This window comes from Thermobia domestica, chromosome 10 (genome assembly GCF_964235325.1).
Source record: "Thermobia domestica chromosome 10, izTheDome1.hap1.1, whole genome shotgun sequence".
Taxonomy (NCBI): Eukaryota; Metazoa; Arthropoda; class Insecta; order Zygentoma; family Lepismatidae; genus Thermobia; species Thermobia domestica.
Genome location: NC_137463.1, coordinates 204,002,798 through 204,030,002, shown reverse-complemented (window position 1 = coordinate 204,030,002; position 27,205 = coordinate 204,002,798). Strand labels below are relative to the sequence as shown.

The 27,205-nt window shown below is 34.6% G+C and overlaps 1 protein-coding gene across 5 annotated transcripts in view; it reads left to right on the top strand.

The window, feature by feature from the left end:
• Positions 1–27,205, top strand: part of LOC145662942 (tolloid-like protein 1) — a 964,318-nt gene that overhangs the window by 761,167 nt on the left and 175,946 nt on the right. The gene's annotated exons all lie outside the window — the stretch shown is intronic.

The following is a 27,205-nucleotide window of genomic DNA, read 5'->3' as shown; positions in this document are numbered from 1 at the left end:
AATACCAAAAAACAAATTTCGTGGCTTTGTAAAATATAGCGCGTTTTGCCAATCTGGTTTAGTTTAATAATTTTTATTCTGACCGAACTGATATATTATTCATTCATTTGTTGTATTTGATGAATATATACTGTTAAGTAGAAAATTGTTTATATTATTTTACTTATCTTAACAGTGACACTCACAATCCAAACAACGTACATACTACTTATAAATTTAAGAATAATTCTGATATTTTTACCTTAAGTACTTTATAATACAGTATATTACACAACGTGAAAATAATCGCTAAGCTTTTCTGTCCAGTAAATAGGGCTTAGTTTGTTGCAGAACATAATTTGGTGACATGCAGTTTAAAGTAGTTGTCAACTCTGAAATGCCACTCCCAACAGTCACAGCAACCTTCTTTTAATGTAGGGCATATGACAGGTGAGCGTGACAGAGCAAGATTCAAAGTTGTCATGACAGAGAATAAGCTACAGAGAAAAATCTCACCACTAAAGTCTTTCTTTTTACGGTTCAAGCTACATTCATCTGCTGACGCACGCAATCCGCAGACGTAATGATATGTTCCATTTCTTTGTATCCAGTTTCTCCAAAACAGAAATCTTATATATTTCGTGTGGATAATTTTTTGCATGTTTTACAAACCATCATAGTTTATTAATTCACCGAAAAATGAGCATAGTGTAATATGAATTATTCGTACAACCGCTGTGAACTGTTAAACATCAAGTATTAAGAAAATGATATGTTAAGTGGATATCGTAGAAAATTTGTTTTCATTTTCAAATAAATGGTAATGCCAGAAATACTAAACTTTGAACGATATACGAGGGCAATTCGAAAAAAAACATCGTTCAGTTATCATTAACATACTCGCAGGTACAAAACTTTTATTATACACATTAGAAAAGTACAAAATTATGTTACTTTTCAATATATTCACCATTCAAATTGCGGCACTTGTCATAACGTTTTTTAGGTTTGAAATTCCTTCTGCAAGATAATCTTCCCCCTGGGAATGAAGCCACCAGCTAACAGCATTGTGATTAGCATTGTCACTGTCGAAACGGTGCTACGCAAGCCACTGTTTCATATGCCTGAAGAGGTGCAGACGAATTCATTATATCCAGCCAGAGATGATGGAACGTTTGTTGTTACTTGCTGTAACCTGTTCTCTCAAAAAAAAACTCTCTCTCTAAAACTCGCATAAGAAAACAAGAACGTCACGCTTATGTTGACAAAGTATACAGGAAAACAAAGCAATGAATGAACAGAATGTGAAATGTATACTTGTTGATCAGAGAATATGAAAACAAACTGGTTAACAGCTATAGCTGTTTTATTCTCTCCTTGTCTAATTTGAGTTTACTCGTATTCCTACAAATATCCGTCAATAATTTACTTAGGTGATTCGCTATGTTTACTTTGGAAGAAACTATCACCCTACCTTAAAATTGCAAATCAATTGTACAGAAACTCGGCATTTGTACAGTTACAAAGCAAAATATCTCAACTGCAAAATATGTAACAATTAACTAAACCACGTTCTAACCAACATAATAATTATAAAATACAGATTATTCTTTCTTGCGCGTGCTGGCTATTAAACGCTTTCCTCTTCCTCAAATGTAATAAACAGATTTGGTTGTAGCCCACTCAAGTAGTGTAGTAGAGAAAGTTTATGCATCCTGATATTTTACCATGATTACGGAGAAGAAACGAAAGACAATACACTAAAATGAAATGAAATTCTTAATTTAACGTCCCACGACTATGTACCGAGATTAACACTAGAACGACGGCTGGGTCATTTTTGACCCATTTCGAACTTTACGTTTTAATAACTTTTCTATTTTCTTACGAATCGGATCGAATTTTTGTGACTTTTACTCGTTCTCTTGAAGAAATATTTGTACTAAGTATCACTCTTATCCACACTTTGCCTTTCGAAATAACAAACAATTATACTAGAACGGCGGCGTGGGTCAATTTTGACCCAACTCGTTTGTTGCATTGTAGCAACACTGCTGGCTAGCGTCTTTATCTTGCGACCGTGCTTTCTCATAATACTCTCCCATTCCACCTGGTGTTCAAGACCAGCTTCTCAGCAATTTTGTCAGTTTAGTTGGGGTTAGTAATACTTTAGAAAGTCTGTTGATTAGGAGAATCTCATTATTTTCGGACTGATGTGCTATTTCAAACACTCATTATGAGCAAGAAACTGATGACACTGGATGAAATACTTGCAAATTTCAATGATATAAGTGAGGCCGAGTCTGACGCTGAATGGTTTGATATTTCTTCAGATGAAGAGTACCTACCGAATAACAACGAATATGCTGATTCGGATGAAATATTGAAAGAGGAAGAGATAAGCACAGAAAACCATACTTCTGAAAATAAGCGTCGTAAAATAGGTAAGACTATTATTATTATTATTATTATTATTATTATTATTATTATTATTATTATTATTATTAACACAAATTATATGTCTTACTTCGTAACAAAATATTCATAATAATTTCAGTCATTTTAACAAAAAGATTGCAAATAATTTGCATGTTATTGTGAAAATATATAGTTAGTTCTTTCTTTGGTATCACTATGATGAAATGCTTCATGAGAAGACGTTTATAGCACAAGTAAATAATAATAATAAATAAACCACAGCCATATTCGATCCACTATTGGATGAATTTCCTGCGCTGCCAAGAATTCTTTGACTACTAGCCTGTGGCGTAACCAGAAATTTCGAAGCTACCGAAACCAAAAAGTTTAGAGGTCTAAATGGGAGACAACTTACTTTCTCGTATGTTTCGATAAATTATATTTCAACCAAAGAAGTAGAATCTCTAACGGGGTTGTTCGAAAGAACAGGTAGTTTACCATTCTTTTCATGTCAGAGCTTTCATGATTAGAACCTAGCATATCTTATTTATAAAACAATCACTCTATACTGACTTTTTCTGGTTTGAACTACTGCAAGTTTACGACTGTGTATGCTATTTTAGGTTATGTGTTTCCACAAATGCTAAATAGGGAGAGGAAAGTTATAGAAATGCATATATGCGTATTACAACCATATTAGTAAATATTTTTTGTGTAATACGCCACGTTTTTATTTTTGAAAAATGTTTTTGTATGACCCTTCTCCTTGTAGAGGAGTGACTGAACTTTGTTCTGTGTAAGACTGCAAGTTTAGATGTGCGTAGATTATGTTAGTTTAGTTCAGTTAGATCATGCGCTTGAACAAACTATCTAAGAATAATAAGTATGTAGGAATTAGAATGATATATAACATTACTATATAATAAACAGACATTGTATATAATACATTCAATAATATCATTCTAATAATATTATATTCATTGAAAATAGCATGTTTCTTAAATTTGTATTATTGGCAACAAACACATTGATCAATAAATATTAAGCTAGAGTTCAAATAAGTTTTTTGTTTTATTGAATGAAAGTCACGTTTTATTATGCAATAAAAGTTAGTGGTTTAGAATACAAATATTTAATAAAAATGGAATGGGTCATTTTTGACCCACTCTCGCCGTTCTAGGGAGTATCAAAAACACCGCCGTTCTAGTGTTAAGGGAGAACATGATGACGAGAATGAATGAAATGGTGGAATGAAGGAAGTGAAAGGAAACGTGGAAACCCCCAGAACACCCATATACACAATGTATATCCACCATAAAGTCTACTTTGCTCGAGCTGGGATTATACCAGGTACCACACGTTCAAAGGTGAATGCTCTACCAGTTAGCCACTGCGGCCTCAAGAGACAATTCACTTTTTATTTTCTCTATAGTGTTAGATTAGCTTAAGCATATTTGAATATGACATGATAAAATGCTTATACCAATAATTTCTCATATGCCCTTTAATTGGGAATTTCACCGAAATGTTATGCAACCCCTCTTACAAAACATTGAATTTGGTTGCATAGACGTCCAGGCAAAACACGGCAAAACTTACACATTGACTTAAACTTCTAGTCTTATAGTCCTCTATTGTGTCCTTTAAGCTAAAGAAGATAGATGATAATGAAAGTTAATAAATGTGTAAGAATTTGTGTCATGAGAATGTAGGAGGACAGGGGAATTCCAAGAAACCCCATGGACAACATATTTTCCACCCCAAACTCGCATGGCCGGAGATCGATCCAGAAACTCTTTGCGCCAGTACATAGGAAACTACATTAATAGTGTCAGGACTGTTGAAGGAGGACTAGTATAATGAATTAGTTAGTTTTTTAGTTGATGAGTTTGAAGTAGGAATCCATTGAAAATCTGAAAATGTTCCTAGTATATTGAAATTTTATTTAGGGTGTATTTAGGTGGGTTTTTACACTCATACATCATAATAACAGTTTACAAGGTCCTTTCCATATTTGCAAGTTATTAGTTTACTTCGAGTAGTCAATAATTTGTTGATGAATAAAGGAAACAAAGTGTAAGCATTCTTGATTAAGAGAAAGTTTTTAACTTTATGAACTGAGAGAGTTTGGTGAAACAGCTACAGAAAGTTGCTGTGAAACAGAAGTTTCAAACACAGGCTTACGGACCTTTGAAGAAATCCGTATATAAGCTTTAGAAGAAATAGTGAAGAATAGTTAGAATATGGAAGTTAGTGTGGTGATGTAAAGTTTTGCGTGTTTTTCGTACGCAGATGATATGAATATTATAGCAGAATTGGAATGAAAAATAATATAGTGTTAAGAAACGTTTGATAAAGCTGTAGAGAATGTAGAATGAAATATTGAAAGGACCAAAGTAATGGTAGCTTTAAGGAAGAAAGTTGTGACAACTTATCTCATGAACTATTGGCTTGACTTGATTTGGTCTTCCATTGATGTTCTCCTGCTCTCGAAGCACGATTGTCCTTCAAAACAACCTACATTGAAACATCTCTCAGATCTGTCTAGTATAACACAAAAATTGATATTTGTTCTTTACTCTAGTTTGTAGTCCGTTCTGAAGTGAAAATGACAGTGAACTTCGTCCTAAAGCTCGTGTAGCTCACCTCTCAATTTTACTCAATAATATCACATGGTTGCGAAGGTCGTTGCTTTCTTTAGCTGCACTCGTGTTAGTATTTTATTATTAAACTGTTATTTCGTATTATTGAACTAGAATCAAACGTCTTGCTGCCAACTCGTATTGCTAAATGGAACTTCTCAAAAGAAATTAAAAACAGATCTTTCTGCCTTCAGCACAGGAACTTAGGATTTAGCCAAATATTCGGTGATTGATAAGACGTGATGTTCAGGGCGTTGTTGTGATGCAGGGTGTGACTCTTGGCAACCAGAGTGCTGGTTTTCTGCACCGAACCTTTTTGACAAAAACCCGAGAACATTTTTATAGTTCAACTGGACAATTCTTTGCCCCCATGTGGCATATTCATTATTTATGAATACAATATCGGTATGATCGAAAAAAGCTCGGCACCGTCTTCGTACATGAACCACTTTGTCTTGCTTTGCTCGTTCGCAATAAACTTCCACTGTGAAAGATATTTTAACAAACTCATAATTTCAGATACTGATTTTCCTGTTTTAAAGCAGAGTTTGATGCGCACATGCTGCTTCAATTTTTACCTCCATTATCACAGTCAGGTAAATTCGCGAAGACTAGGTTACACAATAGTGGTGTGAAACTCCACTGACTACAAACATATGGATATACTTTTCCGGATCTTTCGAAAAACGACGCAACGAGCAACGAGCTTTCTTTGTGGCAGAATCGGCCTAACCTACACACTACTACCAATGAGTTCCATAACTTGTCTTAAAATTTTCTGACCACACCACACAAGGACAATGAGATGTATACAATGATGGTGTAAGTAGATAAAGTTATACTTCATATATTTGTTATGTTGGTGATCCTACTCAAAACATGTTTTCCAGTTTAAAATAATCTTCAACGAACATAGTTTCCACCGCAAAAATAATGGATTTCCAGTTTGAATATACAGCCTCTACACGGTTGACGAGGTCAACAGTCATAGTGCAGTCATTGTTATAGAAACTGAGAGGACCCGATATATGACTTTAACAGTTCATGAAAAGCCATTCTTTACGTCCGTTTGTTCTCTGATTTAGCAGTTTGTGAAAAGGTTTTTTGCCAACACCGTTCAGTGACCTGGAACTTGTAAACATAAGTTTTCAGTAACGACAATAAGATTTATATATATATATATATATATATATATATATATATATATATATATATATATATATATATATATATATATATATATATATATATATATAACCTACGTACTTACTTACTAAATATCCTTAGGAACTCAAATGTTCATAGCTACAGAAACAAATTTCTCCATTAGATCTTATTGTGTCGAATTAATCTACTTTGAACTATTATTACCTACCTTACTCACCTACCCAAAATTTTGCTTTAGATTATCCTCTCACTTTCTTGATTCACCGAAAGTACACCCTTCTTCTTATATGAATAGCGTACTCACCTTAAACGAGAGAGATCCGGGTTTGATTGCCAGTGAAAGATCGTGTGATTCGGATTCTACTGTAGGTCCACGTCTCATATAACCGTGGTGCAGAAAGGAACATTAAACTCTAAATCAACCGACTAAAAATCTCTCTCAAACTATCTCAACCATAATTTGTGTATTATCCATAATATGTTTACCCCTCCTTAACATGTCAATTTTATTATTTATATTATATTCGTTGGCCTGTAGTCAATAGTGGTAACTTTTGTATGACTTCGGGTGGGCCCTTTAAGGATGTGTTTCGTTGTCACATATTGTATTATCTAACAAACCATCAATGAGGATTTTAATACCAGTAAGGAGGCCTAAGAAAACTTCTTCGGAATCTGAATCCCTTAGGCTCTAAGATCGGCGCTGGAATAGGCCTGTAGCTATTCTGAAATGTCGTATTGTGTAACTTACTAAATTAACATGTTGTTCATCTCTAGGTAAGTATTTTTCGTAAAACTTTGCTTTCGAAAGCTCTCGGTTTTTCTCTGGTGTACTCAAGAACAAAGATCATATTTCTACTCCTTTCTGAAACAGCTAAAATGATTGAGTTTATACTTGATTGATAAATGAAATATTAGTAATTCAACAATTTGACATTATTAATTTCTAGTGGTAATCTTTACGCTCGTGATTAGGAGGTGGCCAGAGAAGACTTAGCCTCCCTTCGCGACCACCTTCAGCTTTCCTGAAATTTTCAGTTGTTTGTTGGTCGCGTATGTATGAGTGTAAGGTGAACTCAAGTAAGCCCCAGAAAAAATTCGGTCCCCCCCTGCCTTAGTGCTCTAGCTACAGGTCCGATAGTTCCTTCAAGCATATGTTATTACTTTGAATTTATCCTTGTCAGCACGATTTTCTCTCAAAATATTACAGTGATTTTATTCATATGTCTGTACAACATGCGATTCCATAAAAAATGTACAAAACTAGTATATGTATTTATTAGAAGGTGATAATCTCATTTTTGTGTTGTCTTGAATCAATAAACTATTGTAGATTAAGGAGATACTGTAGTTATAATATATTAAAACTGCAATGTCATTTTCATAGAGAAATCCCTAAGAAAGTGTTGCATAGTTGTTTATAACATCCTTATGTGTTCCCACTACAATCACGAATTTTTCTGTGTATGTGTTTCAGTCGCTTTTGTTATTAAAAATGAAATACCGGTACTAGTTCGAAGACTGACTATTTTCAGGTTCAAACATCTGCGAACTTTCCAACTGCTAATATTATGTATTATCAAAATCTCGTCAGTCAGCACACATAATCGTACATCAACATACTTCAGTGCAACATCTAAATATCTTCTACACTGTTAAAAATATTTTCTTAAATTTGAGAAACCGTTTCTTATCTGTGCACCGGGACAATATTTTCTTAGAAATGATATTTGGTAATTATCATTCATAGGGAAAGTAACAGTATACTTTCTCGTTTAACTTTATGCAACCTCATCTACTTTTCTTCATTTCTCATTAATGAGAGTTTCAAGTTCTTGTTTCTAAGAAAATATATTCTCGGTGCACAGATAAGAAATGGTTTCTCAGATTTAAAAAAGGATTTTTAACAGTGCGTATCACAATGATATTAATTTCCTTCATCCTCACTCAGTTAACTGACGAGTACCGTGTCACAAATCTTACACCTAGTACTCTGACTATGTCATGAATGTGTGCAACGTTTGCTACATTGCATTTCTACTTTACATGACGTTAACTTTCTATTATTGCAATTGCAATATCCAACGTACCATACCAAGTGTGCCCCTGAGGAAATGGGTAATAATCTTCTTTCAGAAGATTGTATCATGGTAATGCAATATTATACACCCTTATGATACAGAGGCGGATTTAGCCCTGGGGCGTGGGGCTTAGGCTACCCAGTTTTTAGAGTGGCAAACATTATTGAAACTCTTATTTATATACTTTTCAAAGTTTATAGCAAGCATTGACTTGTATTCTTTATTGGAAAATTTTTTGAAACATTAGATATAGCTTCAGTTGTAGTTTTCTGTTATGCAATATTGAGGTCCACAATGTCAACGTCCAACCTAGCCATACTATCTACCAGGAGAAAGTTAAGTTGCAAAATTTTGCAGGACCCATGAAAAATTGTAAGCTCATGATATACCTACTATAGTCTGGGTTCTGACTACTCCCCAGTTTTTACCTTGTAAATCCACACTGTTATGATAGTGCAAAAAATTCGCGAATACGCAATAGACACAACTTCACTATCTCCCCCTCTCCAAGTCCACGCCCAGCGCGACACTTTTTTCTGTTCTAATGTTTGAAGTACTGTTTGCATCCTCAAGAATTCGGAGTGGGAAAGTAACAGTATACTTTCTCGTTTAACTTTATGCAACCTCATCTACTTTTCTTTATTTCTCATTAATGAGAGTTTCAAGTTCTTGTTTCTAAGAAAATATATTCTCGGTGCACAGATAAGAAATGGTTTCTCAGATTTAAAAAAGGATTTTTAACAGTGCGTATCACAATGATATTAATTTCCTTCCTCCTAACTCAGTTAACTGACGAGTACCGTGTCACAAATCTTACACCTAGTACTCTGACTATGTCATGAATGTGTGCAACGTTTGCTACATTGCATTTCTACTTTACATGACGTTAACTTTCCATGTTGGTGAAACACAGAGGACTCTTAACACCACTTTCACATGCAAATAATGAGGTCCTTACCCACTCCGAATTCTTGAGGATGCAAACAGTACTTCAAACATTAGAACAGAAAAAAGTGTCGCGCTGGGCGTGGACTTGGAGAGGGGGAGATAGTGAAGTTGTGTCTATTGCGTATTCGCGAATTTTTTGCACTATCATAACAGTGTGGATTTACAAGGTAAAAACTGGGGAGTAGTCAGAACCCAGACTATAGTAGGTATATCATGAGCTTACAATTTTTCATGGGTCCTGCAAAATTTTGCAACTTAACTTTCTCCTGGTAGATAGTATGGCTAGGTTGGACGTTGACATTGTGGACCTCAATATTGCATAACAGAAAACTACAACTGAAGCTATATCTAATGTTTCAAAAAAATTTCCAATAAAGAATACAAGTCAACGCTTGCTATAAACTTTGAAAAGTATATAAATAAGAGTTTCGATAATGTTTGTCACTCTAAAAACTGGGTAGCCTAAGCCCCACGCCCCAGGGCTAAATCCGCCTCTGTATCATAAGGGTGCATAATATTGCATTACCATGATACAATCTTCTGAAAGAAGATTATTACCCATTTCCTCAGGGGCACACTTGGTAGGGTACGTTGGATATTGCAATTGCAATAATAATGTTGAAAACACTAGTGTAATCCCAAAAGTAATGTCACCTATTCTTTAGAAATACAAAGAAACGTTTGTTTCCAACAATGTGTACATTATTTTAAAGCTTTTACATTTATCTATTTTGTTTGTATATAATCGGCATTTCGGTCGATGCATTTTCGCATGTGTTGTGGCAGTTCTTGTATATATCCATGTCATACCATCTAACCACTATGTGTTTGAAGAAACGTTGAACCTCATCACTTATCTTATCATCGTTGCTTAAGCGTATTTTTGCCGAATGCTCTTTTAATTTAGGAAAGAGTTGCTAATTATTGGTTTCCTTATCCTTCGCAACTGTTTCGTCGGAAGTTGATTGTCCTCCGCTCCTTTCTTCTTCGTGAATTTCAGTACAACTAGCAGCAAACTCTCTATACCACTTGCAGTTATTTTGACATCCATGCACGAGTCGCCATACACTTCGAATTAGCGAGTGAATTCCAATCGGTTTAATGTCTTTTGCGTTCAAATACCGAATAACTGAATGAACTTCGCACTTGGCGATAGCGCCAAGCGGAGCACCATACAAATGGATGTCAATCAAAGACTGAGCGTCCCAGCGAGTTGCGCGCAGGCTTGTTTGTACGTAAAGGAAAGAACAAACAAAATAGTGTTGTCATCAGCCGCACGAACAGTTTCCCTACGTCACCAGTGCTTTGAAGACCTTAATTTTGGGATTAACCTCGTACATTGGTGCAACTTGGTTTAAAATATGTGCTGACAGTATACAATTTACCGTCATTTATCTAACATTTTCGACCTTACACTCCTAAACGCAATTTTACTTCTTTCGCAAAAGATACTGTTGGGAGATTGGCAAAATGTGTTAAGTTTGTTAGTATTGGCAATATGAAATGCCAATGTTACAACCATAATTAATTTTTGTGGTGAGTGCTGCATTATACGCTTTAGCCATATCTTTCACTTATAGCGTTAGGCTTACTAAATAGGTCTATCTACACATAAACATTCCCACACATAAATTATATATCAATTCTGCAAATTAGTCATTATCAAAATGTAGCACTGGACATGTACTTTTTTTTACCAAATATGATTTTCATTCAAAATGCCATCAATATAAATATATACATAAAATTTAGGCAATATAAACAAATACTTAGTACCGGTATACTCCTGTAAAAGTCATCAACGAACATAACATGCACAGTGAATACAATTCTTTCTTCTTTTAATTTGTTTTCATATTGCCAATACTAATACACTTAACAGATCTTGCCAATCCCCCAACAGATACGTTGGCAACTGAGTTTGCTTTCAAATACTCGGTGAAGCGGCCAATTACAATGTTGAACCCAGCGTTGCCAGTTAGCTAGAATATCATTTTCCACTATTGGACTGTGGTGCCAGGGTTGTTACCTGGAGACTCTAGGTTTCTTCTCACTAGTATATTTGTATCATTAAACTTCATAGTTTCAATTTTACCCTCCGTATAGCCATGAAACAAGCACGTTTCATGCTAAACAATTTCCTTTAAATCGATATTCTTGTCATAAGATTTTTTTACAGGAATTAAATTAACAACTGTTATCTAATAAAGTTGTCACATCTCTTGTCCTGATATGCTTACTATATAGGCCGAGATTCAAGACTGTGTTCGGGATTAACTAATGTTCTTAATTTTCGGCTTAGTCAATGAAAGTCCCAGCAATCAGAAACATAATATCAATCCGGAGCAAGCTCAAGAACCAGATCATAAATATGCTGAAATTACAGGACCCAATCAAAATAAATGTTTGAACGTTTTTGTACTTGAAGTTGACATTTTAATAAGAAAATAATGATTTAAAAATAATTAAGGCAATTGTAAAAAATATTTTTTAAGCAAAGAAAAGAGGGAAAACATTTTTGGAATTTGGAATTTGTGTGGATTTTCTCTACTTATCACTTCTCTCCTCATTCTCAAGATGTCCGGGATGGGTGTCGAGAAATGATAGTAAACCTAATTACTCAATATCTGTAAGAACAAGATTAGCAGTATTTTAATAACTTTCGATATAAAAACTCATACAGGAAAAGGATGGCCATATTGCAAATACATGCGTTTAAAACACGCTTCATAGTGAATTGAATGTAAGTACTTATTATTGAAAAAAATTAAAACATTCACTTTTATCTTTGTAAATGTTGTGTTATGTAAATGTCGACACAGACAAGAACGAAACCAGACTTTGGCGGCTTTCAACTCAATAGAGACGTATACTGCATAATAAAGACGGTTCGCGTCACATTGTTGTGCTCAAAAGTCGGTCAGAGTTTTGTTGAGTATCGAGTAACACAGCCATGAGTTACAATGTTAACAATGGAGCAACAGGTGTTTTCTGGATGAACATGTGTTTCTGTGGGTGACAAATATAGAAAACACGTGAAACATTATCCATGGAAACGTGGTTCAACAGTATTAGTTGAACAGTACCAGGATCGACCTAGAAGTATTAAAGTGATGAGGGACGCTATCACATGCCAGGTACATACAATTTGTCGATCACAAAGCTTTACCTCGAATGTTCGCAAAAACGTGTAACAGTATTGACTGTGCTTCAAGCTGAGATAAACAATTTTCAACATTTACTGCAGTGGAGTATTTCTATGTATCTCTTTGTCATACTTACCTGCGATTGCGAGAATACTTTCTGATCCATCTTTGCATTTATTGCAGCGAAAGGGATGGAAATATAATAATTTATACCAGAACTAATACAAGTAGCCATTGAAAAAACTATAGGAATATTTACATCATTCTTGTTAACACAACAAAAACAAACAAAACATTTTTAACTGAATATTTTCATACTACTTTGTTAAGACGTCCTCAACAAATGTAAGCGGAACGAAAAACAATCTGAAAAATCCTTGCAGAAATGGTCCATTTTTTAATGAGACCTCTTGGGCATTTTTCGTTGTTAAATTTCTTCCAACTCGACGTTCTTGACAAATGACAACGTTGATACTACAAAGAATAAACAGAAAGAATCGGTAAAGACTTGGGCAACCTAAATTGCAAACATTTTGCTCTGTTAACTGAAATTACATAGACGACTTTGTTGGCTATGACAGTTACATGTAGATGTGGTTATGATTTTTTTTCCAAATAGAATGGATTTAATGACTCTTTTTTAAAATAGCTTTTGATAAACCTTTGTTTCTGACATTTATTACATCCATATTTTACTTTTACAAGTACATACTACGTTTGTAATTAGTTTTGATTGACGTATAATATTTTCGCTGTCTTTTCCAAACCTGTTTCTGTAAGTATTGAGTCACCACGTTATATATAAAACAGTAGGATGCCATACTTCGTATTAGAGCTCGTTTCTAATACAGTCTTTTATATTTATATTGTTGTAACATACAATACGTTTTAGTTCTGTACTTTAGAGCCAAAATAAGCTTATGCAAAAAATAATGTAACAGAAGAACCACAAGAATGCAGGATATCAGTACGTATTTAGTCACTAAAGATTGTAATACAATGAGTACTGTTTATCTCACTAGTCACATAATACCAGTTTCATTTTTAAAAAAATTCAAAACAAAATTTTAAAAATCGCACTACGGCGTTCTGAAATCCATCACTATCTGAAATAGGCAAAACCTTCAGTTACAAAAGGTCTCCGATGCCAGGTCACACAGATTAAATGACTACCAATATCATTTTCGGGTTTTTCAACTTCCTTCTTATACTTATCATTTCAAAGATTCTTCCAACATCATTCATTTGGAATTTTCATCCAGTTACACTAGATGCAGATTCGAACCATGTCATCTTGATTACGGAGCACGAACGTTGTTTCCGTAAGGATTATTTTAATACTACAAAACTCTTTTTCAAAACCTTAGTTACGTTAATTATATAGTCGTGACTTGAATACTGCCGGGTGGCACGGTGGATCAGTGGTAGAGCGTTCACATTTGGTTCGTGGGGTCTCTGATTTGATCCCCGGCCAAATAAGTTTGTGGTGGACAACATCGTGCCCGTGGGTTTTCTCCGGGTACTCTCGTTTTACCCCACTTTCTCATTCCACTAATTCTTCCGTCATTATTCGCTTGCTTTAATCATCGTCTCCCTAAGTCTAAAAGGCATAATCGTAGGACGTTAAAGTCTTAGATTTCATTTTAATACACTGCCTGCGATCTAGAAATACTGTACTGGTACACTTTTCGTTATCGTTGAATCCTAGATGAAGCTATGCCAACAACATCGCGCTTCACATCTTATATTGGAGTTATATAAGCTATATACAAATAAATTTTGATTCCCATTGTAAAACTACGTTAGACTTCCGAACCATGTTAACCAGAAGTAATACATTTATCAGTTCGGGTCTCAATAAGCAGATAAAGGGAAAGCCTACGCTCTTAACGCTGAATCTGTATCAAGAAACAATTTCTTGTTATTTCTTTACCGATTTTGCTCTATAAAAGTCTAATATTGAAACCGGATGCTACAGATTTCCGCAACTTTCGGCTTCAATAGAAGGTTTTAAAGTCGAGATCGAACCTATTGTTAGGACACTAAATACATATCAAATAAGTTGTTTTACGATTAATATTGCCACCGTAAAATGTTAAATTTCAACAACTTTCAATTGGATCAGGGAGCCCTAAATTTATATCAAAACAAACTTTACCACGCTATTTTGTTTAAAGCTTTTGCTCTATGAGGACCATTATCAAAACCTGAAGTTGCAGTAGACTTTAACCACTTCCGGTTTTCGTATAATGATAAAAAGAATAGATACGATCTTTTCCTAATTTTCTGCTTCCATATCAAAACCCGTTTCTCGCTTTCTTTTAACAGTTTTGTTCTGTTACAATTAACATTGAAACCTGAAACGGTATATTTTTTTATCATTTCCAGTTGCATTAGGGAAATAAGGACGAAGATAGAGATATTCTAGGGGTACTGAATCCATATCAGAGAAAAACTTTTTTCGCTACCCTTTACCTCATTTGCTCTTGTATTTCTCGTCAGGATGACAGACAGATGACGGACATAGCTGTTCTATGGAGCTTTTCAGACATTTGACTCTTAATGTTCATGATGTAAATAAGCCAGGGACTTACACAATGGAACACGTTTCCAACTTTTCTGTAAATTTATTGTTAATCTAAGGTATTACTTTACAAACTTTAACATAATTTAGCCTTAAATTGAATTTGGACTCCCAGAAATAAATTCATACGTACGTGCATTTCCAAGAACCTTAAGACGATCTGAACCTTATGATGGGTAGTGAGAGGCAACATACAAGTTCACATTACGTGTGCATGGTACACCTTTGAGGCATACAAGCTATCTTTATCTTATTATTCTGAAAGCACTCGCTTTAAGTGAATTATGAACTCAATTTACCTCGGATATTTGTTTATCTGCCTTGTTTATGTCTTACTATTCAATTCTGAAATTGTATTCGAATTTTATAATTGTATACGCAGAATAATAAAGCTAATAATTTAAATGAAAATTTTACTGATAAATTATATAATTAAAGCAAATTACAGGATCTTGTTTCCACTTTGGGTTCAATGCCATCACATGGAAAGAATTAGTAAATATCTTACAATTAATTTCACACCTTCAATTTCAAAATTTCAATACTCGTACCATTCTGAATTTATTAACAAACTTTCTTTTACTCGCCGTAATTAGAAGTATGTTCTTAAAACATTTTAAACCAATTTCAAAATATTAATATTTCTAGAAAAGTAGAAAAGAAACTACTGATCCTGATTATTATTGATTCCTTATGTATTTTATTTTCTAGAAGCGATTGTTCTTAAAATTGACTCCAAACTGTTTGATAACGTTGTGCGAGAGCTGTTTCGCAGTGATCAATATTTGCAATAATACAGTTGGTGAACACGAACAATGAGTGAGTGATTGTAATGCAGCTGTATGGATTCTCGTGATGGGATCGTTCCAGCGTGCCTTGTACCTGGAGATAATCTGGCTTCAGCGCCCGTAGGATAGACAGCTGGAAATAAATTAAAATAGCAGAGTTTGTTTGAAAAAGAACATGAAAAAGCAACATCATCCAAGTCTTTTAAAATATAGCTTATAATCGACGTTGCAATGAGATAATCACGTTTTTCATTTTTTTCAATGTTATAAACCGTATAAAATGAATTTCTTTAACATTATATGTCAATAATAAACATTATCATACGGTACTCATCTATTATTTGCAGGTCATCCCGTCCATTCAGTAGAATTCTCCAACAATAAGTACGTCGCTCTTTAATTTGCCTATAAATTGTAATATCTTGTTCCTCTTCCTCCAATATCTTCTAACACACTTAGCACAACCATAATTATACACGCAAAGAAAAATGTGTGTGGAGTACGTAAATATCGTATGTTACATGCGTAAATCCTGTAGTTTTTGAACTTAATATACGACTATAGGTCCTTCAGCAAAGTATAACTAAAAACGTATGTTTTATAATATTTTCCACATAAGTGTTCCATCTATACGTATTTTCTGTATGAAACAAAGAAATTTATATAGGCGGTCAGGATCTCACATAGAGTTGAACGTATGTAATATATGGAAGATGGTTAGATGTCAGACATCCTGCAGAAGTATGATGTAACATATAAGCGGGGAAAAGGCAGTAAGTATTTAACGTATGCTTCATACAGATTTCGATAGTAAACTTGTAGATTCCGTATATTTATGAGATATACGACTGTCCGGATAACGGTACAGTTTAACTAAAAAAAATACCTGACCTCTTTCTTTTCCTCGTTACAACTGTCTTATGTGGTAAGGTGGCTCAGTGGTCGACAGCTCACCTCCGATGCAAGGGGCTCCTGGTTAGATCCCAGGCCATGTGAATTAGTGGCAGATTAACATCATGCCCACGTGTTTTCTCCCACATTCTCATATCACTAATTCTTTTATAGTTAATTACTTCCATTAATCATCCGTCTCCTTTATCTTAAGTGAGATAATAGTGGAAAGTTAAAATAAAGATCTGAGTTTCTAAAACTTACCTTCAATATTGTTCACTTATCCACTTTTGCTAATACGCTCTCACTAGTTTTTCGTTCCAGCCGCTTAATTTTCTTTACTATGTATTACAATTATCTTAATAACAATAACAATAATATGTTGACCGTATGTGACTGAAATTGTGCTTCGAATATATTATTCCTTTCCAATCTTTTTGTAGTTACAGCATATTTATCATAAAAGGGTCTGTTTCATCAATTTGGGGGTCTAGGTACGGATGGGCACGAGCGAGTTCGAGCGAATTTTCATTGAAACTCGACTCGACTCGAAACAGACATCTTTGAGCTCGACTCGAGAACTCGGCTCGAAAAATTTCCTCCAACTCGACTCGAATTTGACTCGAGTTTCGAATCGAGTCGAGCCAAAAACGAGCCAAATGCTGTGTGTAGTTTCAATTACTTTCTTCAAGTATGCCACATAGACAATATAATTATTATCAATGATACTACTACTACTATAACATTATTATTATTATTATTATTATTATTATTATTATTATTATTATTATTATACCACCGTGTATAAACATGAAAGATAGGTGGTTTGTATCTGAATACTAAAAACTAGTTGACTGCTGACTTCGGTATTCGTGAAGACTAGGAAGCAAGGACATCGTTTACGAGGTTCTGGGTTTGAGTTCCGGAGGAGCAAGTATCCGGGCTCGAACCAAAAATCATTAAAAGTTAGAGGGCGCCGGCCACACATGTTCAAAACTGCTTGGTCCGGGTTTTGGGCTCTCAACAGCTCGAGCTGCTCGACTCATAGCTCATTCCCTATAGAGCCGAGCCAACATCTCATCCACCCAAACTGACACGAGCCGAAACAAACCGAGCTAATGGCTCATCCCAACCAAGCCGGCTCGAGACGATAGCTCACCTGAGCCGAGTCGGTGCCTCATCTCAACCAAGCTGGCTCGAGCTGTTCGCTCAGTTGAACCGAGCTAAACCGGTTAACATTCCTTCACGGGTTGGGCTTCTACTTCGGCTCAAAACTTTCGCCGTGCAGGTCTCAGCCTTGGTGGTGAGAACTACAGTATATACTTACTTAGTGCTCACGACATTTGAGGCTGTCTCGTTATAAAAAATCCATTGTCGTCTTGCTAATCGAGACGAGGCGAGATGCGAGCAGTGTCTCACGTCGTGAGCAACACTAAAAATATTCCACATTACTGCTTACCTTTCTTATAGCTTTCGCTTTCAAGTCTAATCAGGCAATGATTTCAAAACGAGTTAAAACGAGCTAATCGAGCGAGCCATTTTTCAAACTCGACTCGACTCGAAACTTGACCTCAAACTAGTGACTCGGCTCGGAACTCGACTCGAGAAAATTACCTTCGGTTCGACTCGAAACTTGACTTGAATTCGCTTCGAGTTTCGAGTGGAATCGAGTTTTAGCTCGACTCGTGCGCATCCCTAGGACTAGAAAGAAAGTAAATTGCGGAGCAAATCATGGAGTTAAGAATTTCATATTCAGAATAAATAAATATCTTGTGTTAACTTTGACTGTTTCATGTCAACGATAGTAATATCCAACTATGAATGCACTTCGCGATAATATTTAGTACAGGCACGTGCAAGGTGAAACACAAGGTAGACCAATCGCAAAGAATTTACTGGTGTCGAGGGTTGTACGAGACAATGTGTAACATTTTCACAAAAATTGAATAGCAATATTCAGTGGAGAAATTTGTTCATCGTACAATAACACCCCAGGAACAGAAAAATTGCTAGAACGATAACCAAATTATTTACTTAATAAACACAGAAAAATCAATTTACTTACTTACTATTTCAGTGGGAAACTTGATCCTTCATGTTTTGAACTAGTCTCTACATGTTCGGTGGTAAATTGGATATTCCAACGTGAAGGATATTTTTAAAGTGGACATCAGTTATCCACAAAAAAAAAAAAAAAAAAAAAAAAAAAAAACAGTTCAGATTAAGAGATTACGTAAGAAATACATTTCCAATAACGGACCAGGGGGGCCGGATAAAGGGGTTCAGTGGGCCGCAACCAATGCAAAGGCCAGCTGTTGCACATGGATGATTTGGTACATAATCGCAAATAAGTGATTTACAAAATGTTACTTCATCATGTCTAAATATTTTGGATCTCAAGATGAACTAGAAATAGATGCCGGAAGGAGCGGCAGTTTTCACTACCTACCTCGATGAGGGCGTGATGAGATCATACGTATCCTCTCAGATCCAATGGCACAGATTAATCGCCATCTGTAGATCCGGCCATTTGGATATTTATAACCGAGTAAGTTGTTACCTCGGGTTACTCCGCTATACACAACGAGGGCACTTGTGTGAAACCGGCTTAATGAAAGTAATGTGTTTGAACGCGCTTTCCGAATCCAATGTATGTGAACTAGTGACAACAGAGGAGGATCTCTCTCTCTCTCTTCCTCAGCACCTCAAAACAATAACACGATATTTCCCATCTCAAACTCATATGATCTAGAATCGAACCAAGAACCATTTTACTGTGAGTCATGCTATCTGAATGCTGTATCTTGAAAATCCATATTAGCTCGAAATGACGAAAGGAAATAAATTGCAATGTTATGAGGAGATTTTGTATCAATTATTTTTTATCTATTTGTTTTAACAAAATGGAATTCATTTTCGTTAAAATTAAACTAATAAAATTGTTCTAGACAGTTACTTACCAAAATTAATTAACAAAAAACTTTAAATATGTTTTCTCTGATGATAGAATGTAGTGAAAAATTTATCTTGATGCGAGGATTTCTACCGTAAACTTTACCTCAATAATATCCAGTGCAATCTTGGAGCTGTAGGATAAAGATGCAGGCACTAAAACATGTGTACTAGCCTTTACTCTAAAACCTGACTTCAATAGCAATAAAACCTCCGTTAACTGTCAGTTCAAAATGTAGATCCTTTGCGAAGTTTCTGTCTACCCTATTTTTTCAGTATAAGTTTCTTCAACCTTTGACCTTTCAGTCGTACAAGACTAGAGGCTGTGGCACATAAAAGCCGTGACTTTAAGCTGTAGTTATTTATTTCTTTTTTGCGTTCTCGTGAAAGAAAAATTAAGAAATAGAAGTCTCGGCAAAATGGAGAAACGTTTTTCTCTGACAATTCTTTTGGAACAATCGTTTAGCACAGATGTCACTTCCCAGAGCAGGGAAACTTTTGTTTTTGGCTTCTAACAATAAAATGAGAATTACAGTTTTTTTTTCCTGAACAGTGCAATTAAACAAAAAAAATCTATTAAAGCATATCACTACATGTTAAATTATATGGATATGAAAATTGTTCACTAAATAGCAAAGAACAGAGGTTTATGATTTTCTGCTCTTTATTTATTGTCTTTTAGGTCCCTTTCAGCACCGAGGCTATACGAGACGTGGACCTACAATCTAAGGTGGAATCCAAAACCCCTTAATGCGCTTAATTTTTATATTCCTTCACCAAGAATCGAACCCAGGATCCCGTGTACCACAGGCGCTCGCACTACTCTCTAAACCAGCAGAGAGGGAAGAATCCATGATTCTAATATTCGAATAATGAATTGCTCGAATTTCAACCAACTATTCTATTTTGAACCAGCTACTCGTATACTTTTGAGTTAATAGGAGACCATGCAGGATCAGTTCAAGAAAACGAGAATATTGTTCTTATGTTGTGGAAGGAAATAAGACTGGAAGCGAATACAGGTTGAATTGAGTCAAATATGTCAAATTTTGAATTCCCACCCATGCACATAGTATCGATCGCACTGCGTCGATAAGTATCAAGAACGTAATTAAGTAATATTGCAACCAAGAGGTTCTAGTTAGTAGTTCACTTATGGGCGAATGTGCAGCTCTACACTACAGTGTCGGAACTCTATATGTATCTCAGAAGTTACGTCGAATAGCCCTCAAGGAAACCCTACAAAACATGTAATACTCAAAGGATTTCACCTCTCCTAAAGAACAGTGAACGGTGTTCTGCGCGATAAATTAAATCTCCAGTTTGTATTTAAGTGCCGTGGACATTACCGAAATGAGGACCATTGTTGAGTGAGACCGATCTACTGAAGACGCCTCTTCAAGCATCACCTATCCAGTGGCAAGTAGACGTTCGTCACTACCCTAGATGCAGCTTGAGTTCGTCTGTCCGATTATGGTAAAATTCGCAGCATAACTTGTTCACAATTTACCCGTCATTATGAGGCAACGTTCTCAAAAGGACTTACGGTAGTAGCGAGAAACTACTATAATTTAAGATTCATTATTAGTTAGTGCCTAAAAATTATAAAATCAGCTCTGCATACTATCAGCAAAATACCGTGTCAGGCGTGCTTTTGTTACACATTACTTTTTTATATCCATCCAAAAGTAAGATAGAAATTATAATAGCTATATTAGAGTGATTTTGCTAGAATCTGCCTTCTGTTAAAACCTATATACAATGGTATAGCTCAGAAACTTATGAATAGAATTTATTTTTTCCAATAATGATCCTTGAGCAACGAGACAAAGAGTTATTCCGTTATGAATTATGTAACGTAAGTTGAAATATAATTTTGATTTTTCGAAGTCGTTACAAAATACTCTTCTCTTCCAAACACGCTCTAAAATAACGAATAACTCTGACTTTCAGAGGTAGCTCTCCATAATAAACTTCCCTTATGAGCTGAGTAATATTGTCAACGTTTCTTTCTACCTTCGTAATAGAAGCAGGAAACCTCGAGCTGTGGTCCGACCTTTATTATTTCCCCCCAACAAAGGCAACCTATCTCATTTTCCCTTATCCTCGAGACTTTTTTGTAAGGTATTAGGAGAAGGTTGAAGGGAAGGTCTCCTTTCTCTTCTTTTGTATTTGCCATTCATTTAAGTGGTGGAGAAAAGGAACAAGAGGACTTGATCTATTGTCCACAATGTCACGTGATATCACCACCTACGCTTCATTCTCTGTCCATGATGCAGGATAGAATAATAACTACGCTGACAATCTCATCGATCATTTATAGCTTTCCGGTTTTAATATTTCTTTAACTCATAATAAAGTTGATCAATCTTCAACAAAATACTACTTACGTATTTTACATCACTATTCTGATAATAATACGTACTGACATTTAGCTATCACGTGCACAATGTTTTGGTGCTTTTTCGCTTGATTCGCCGTAGGAACACAGAATTTTGTGGATTTGCTGGGTGATGCAAATGCAAATTTACTTGAATTAAGAGGCAGCAAACTCCGGTCTACAAAGCCAGAAGTAATGGTATTGGAACAAATGTACTGACCACACATTACCTTAGAAAACATCCTTCATCTGGCTGACCATAGTTTTTTCTTGGGTTGAGTACCAGAGAAGTTTGGGTCCAAAGAAAATCATTTAATATGTCTACTGGACAAACCAAGGTCAACAGTCATACAGAATTTGGTTCTGTAGATCTCATGCAATGTATAATTACTGTTTTTGTAACTTAGAAAAAAATTAATTTATGGTGAAATAAGATTAATAAATATATATCAAGTTACCACTGTTTGATAGGCTTGCAGAATGTTTAAATTCTGTCAGGTTTTATATAAAATTGTTCTTACGCATTCAATGCCCACTTCCAAGGCAAAGGAGAGCTTTCAGAAGTCTTTAAAACTGAAGGTTCTTACTTCCATCCGTACCTTTTGATGTGAATAAAAATTATCACTTGTTTTTATAAATTCTACTTCCGATCTCAATAGATTAATTCTTGTTTCTGGTGAAAGTTGAAAATTTCAATATTTAATATAATATTCGGGATTTCTTTATCATAATATTTAATATTTTAATAAAATATATTTTCCTTAACTTTGGATAGAGTACACGAGCAGACTCATGTGTACGAACCGCATTTTTCCTTTCTTTCTTTCAAGTTTAGGATAAAGGAAATATTTTAGACCAAAAAAAAAGTTCGGAACAAAAGTGAGTGATTGTTTTGCGTACCTTCCAAATCTGGTTCACAAGTTTCTTTTTCCGTTTAACAAAACCGACTTCAAGTTAAACTACATCATTTCAATTTATTGCGTAACTTCAAAGTACAAACTATTTATTTTGTGATTTCAGATGCTAGATATTCATTTTAATAGACTACATAAAATATAAGCCGACTTAGCCCAATTAACAGATGTATAAAAATTATACTCCTGAACAATCTTTTCTCTCTAATTTTATCACACTTAATCAAGTTATTCTTCATTTATCTTGATAAAGTGCAGAACGGGATGTATGATAATATTATAAAAAGTGACCTTGGACTGTACCCTTCATTTTTCACAATTGCGGAAAATGCGTCCATTAGATTTGTAAGAAGATCTTCTGTATCTCTACAGTTCATCTCTCAAATTAATGTCTATATAACGAACATTATTTTTTTATCTGAAAGAAATGCAACATATTTTTGCTGGAAACATTTCAAAAGCCTGATTTCTTTTCTAGCATCGTATTTCTATCTTCATCTACTCCTATTTCAATTTCCTTCATTTTATTTTAAACATGTGTTTTTTAAGTCAACATGTACAGGAAACGACATAAGTTCATTTCATAAAGTGTCACATCCTCCTAATGTTAAGGATATGACTGATCAGAGAGCTTACGTATAATTGGATTCTGTGTAATTAATACATCCGCTTAAATCACCGTTACTTCAGCCTACCAATCCCAAAGTTTGCTCATAATTATACCAACATGTCAGATGATATTCGGTCATCACCGAAAATCCTACTACCCCCAATGAAAATTGCAATTACTCATGAAATTACAATCAATCAATCATCTTTGTAATAGATTTTGCTTGGGAGACCAATATTCTCCTCCGATAAAAGTAGATTACTGTACTATTGATCAAAAAAAATCTCAAACTACTGGGGACGGAATTGCCCTCTTGTTCTCCCTCAAATGACGCCCTTGCGAATTCTGTTTCTGCTTTGCTATAAGGTATTTATTTTATCGTCAGTCCGACTTGCAAGTGAATAGTGACATTTTATGTTTATATTACTGCTGGTATATCTTGTTTCTCGAGTTTTTATTTCCTTAGTCGTCTCATCCTCCAAGGAACATTTTCTTATTAAATTTCAAATACAGTTGATAAATCCACTTTACAATGAAAGCTAAAAAAAAATGGTAATAGCATATTTATTTAAACGTATCATCCCGTTCTATAACATTCGTCTTATGGTGCGAGTAAGAAACAATAAAAAGATCTAACGAAATCTTTAAGTTTTACGTCCCACAATTATACCGGCTAGAATGAATGAAACGGTGATAATGAGAAATGAAGGAAATGGTGGAATGAAGATAGTGGGAGGAAACGGGAGAACCCCGAGAAAACCACCCACACGGTGTTCGTTCACCACAAATTTTACTTGGCTCAAGCTGGAATCGAACCAAGGACCCCATGAACGAGAGATGCACATTCTACTACTGAGCCACCGAGGCCCAAAAGATCGAAAGAATTTAAGTTCATGAAGCCCATGTTAGAAAGGAAAAATGCTAACCGTTTGTTGTTTAAATTACAAATTGAGATTATACCTAAGTAATATATATATATCTTTATTATTAAATTTAACCAAGATGAAGATATTCGGTGCAAAAAAAAGAAAAAAATAATAATTTCAGACATTGTCGCCACCTACATCACATTCAAGTATAAAAAGTTATATCTTATGAAGAGATAAAAACTGAAATATACACAAACTTCTTTCAACGATTTATGTTTTATTTCTTAAAGCCAACGCGCTTTTTATGTCAGAAAATTTCACCAGCTTCTTCTAAACCTTCTCCATTCACTTCTGATATACAAAATCTACAAGTTGAAAACGTGATACGTAACTTTAAGAACTTTCTGACGTCATTCATCAAGTATATATGAATATATATATATATATATATATATATATATATATATATATATATATATATATATATATATATATATATATATATATATAAAACTTTTGAATAGAAGTAAAGAGAGAGTTTATTGAATGTCTGGTGTTTGCTAGAATGTAAAGGAACTTCTGAAAACCTTTGCAGTTGAAAACTAGTTTTTAAAAATGCATTTCATTTCACCAGATCCACGCAACAGTTTTAAATTTAGCATTTTCATCTTAATCTTGATTCAAAGAATGTTTGTAGTCGAGGACGAGTACGGAGTTACGGGGAACATATTTATTAATAGCGAAGAACGGTTTTCAACGATTGCAGTAGACGAGGAAAGAAAGTAATCCTTCAAGATTTTTAAATAAGTGTATTTTCTCTGTAAATACTTAGCAATCAAGAAGGAAATGAACAGGTTGGTATAGTAGTATGCTCTGCGAAATGTAAATGATAATCTAAGTATTACTTTTTTTGTCAGTTTCATTAGAAAAAAATAATAACTTCTTTCTTCCACACACATAAAACGAGAGGATTCTACATCGTTTTAACTAATAGCTTTATCAACCCTATGACATTTAGTAGTTATTGTCTCTGTTCAAAATTCCTACATTCAGGATGTTATATCCTATCGCAATGAAATGTTGTCCAGGGTAAGATTAGATTCATGGAAATGGAAAACTTTCAATGAGATTACATAAATAGAATGTCATCTGTTTTTGGAGTACATTGGGAAAAAGAGAGAGAGAAAAACCTTTTATTGAGGTATTCTAGGGAGGGTTCATGTGAACAGTTGTTATAGGTTCCGACATTACATACAAACCTAAAGTGTTTGCCATCATAACATTATATTCCAAGTTTAATTTTCTCAAGTGGTTTCCGATTATTATATCATTATTATAGTCGTTTCGTTTTTGTCCCATTTTCATGTTTTTGTGTAGTAAACTGTGATGCAAAATTACTTTTAAAATACCCTGTTAGAAATATGTTTCGTTGGATCTTCTGCGTGTCTTTTAAAATGAGATCTTTGATCAACACAGGGAAAAGATTAAAAGCAGAAATGCTATTCATATCTGTCTTTTAAATTTTATAGCCTCAGAGTATATACTAAGTGGACCTAAAGCTGATTTCGTCATGCATCTTTTGACATGCATCTTAAAACTGGACAACATTCCGGTTATATCGTTTATGGTATCACACATTGTTTAGTAATCATCGACGCCGCTCGGATACTTTAAGTGATGTCATCGTTTTCTCGGTTATTGTTAGTGCCACCAGTCATCGAAATGCAAGCGAATGTAAATTAATGATTTTTCCATCTGTGTATATCTGCCTGTCTGTTCCACGATAATTTTAGTTTAATGAAATATAGCATATATATTCTTTGAAATCTAAACCTTGTTCCACGAGTTTATGGTTGAAATCAATCATATGGTTGAAATAAAGAACATTGAAAAAGAAAAGTTCAACAATCTAAGAATTGAACAATTTTCACGAAACATAGCATTTGCTTTCTATGGAGCTTTGCAATGGGATATACGATGGGATGCTCATATTATTTGAGATTGAACTCGGTCAAGGGGGTAAGTTGGCTTAGAGGTAGAGCGTTTACCTCTAGTGCGTGGGGTCTCTGCTTCTATCCTCGGCCAAGTAGGTTTGTGTAGGACAGCATCATGTTCGTGGGTTTTGTCAGGATACTCCCGTTTCCTCCCACATTCTCATTCCATAAAATATTCCATCATCATTATCATCATCCATTTGCTTTAATCATTCCTCTCCCTTAGCCTAAAGGGCATAATGACGGGACATTAAACTGAAAGAGTTCATTTCATTTCGGTCAAAGATAAGGTTCAATTCATTACTAACTTTAACAATACATGGCAAATCATACAAAAAAATCAATAAGATTTTTATGAACTGTCGTTTCTTCTCTTATGAAGCTTAAGAATTATTTTTACTATTTAAGGTTGAAAAGATAATGGGTAAGGGAGTGAAAAACTTTGATAACTGTTATTATGCACGTTAACATTAGTAATAATCAATCTGTGGAACATAGTCTTAGAAATCAAGTCATTATCAATCATTAATACATATACTAATTTAAATCAGTAACAACATTCCAGTTTCCCATCCTCTAGTCAGTTTGTCTCTTTCTCAATCAAATATCTTTTGTTTACTTTTGTAATTATTCAAATAGGTAATTAATTAATCGAAAGCATCACTAAACTTATTTAAGTACGTAATATATTCGTTAAGATACTTGTTTCTTGAGAAATATCAGAAATAGTTAGTACTATAGCGGTAATAAAGGGATGTCTTATATATCATTTAAAGTTTGACCTCTTTTATAGATTAGTGGCTATAACAGACTCATTTTTCTCTGGGAAAGGTTTGTTCGTC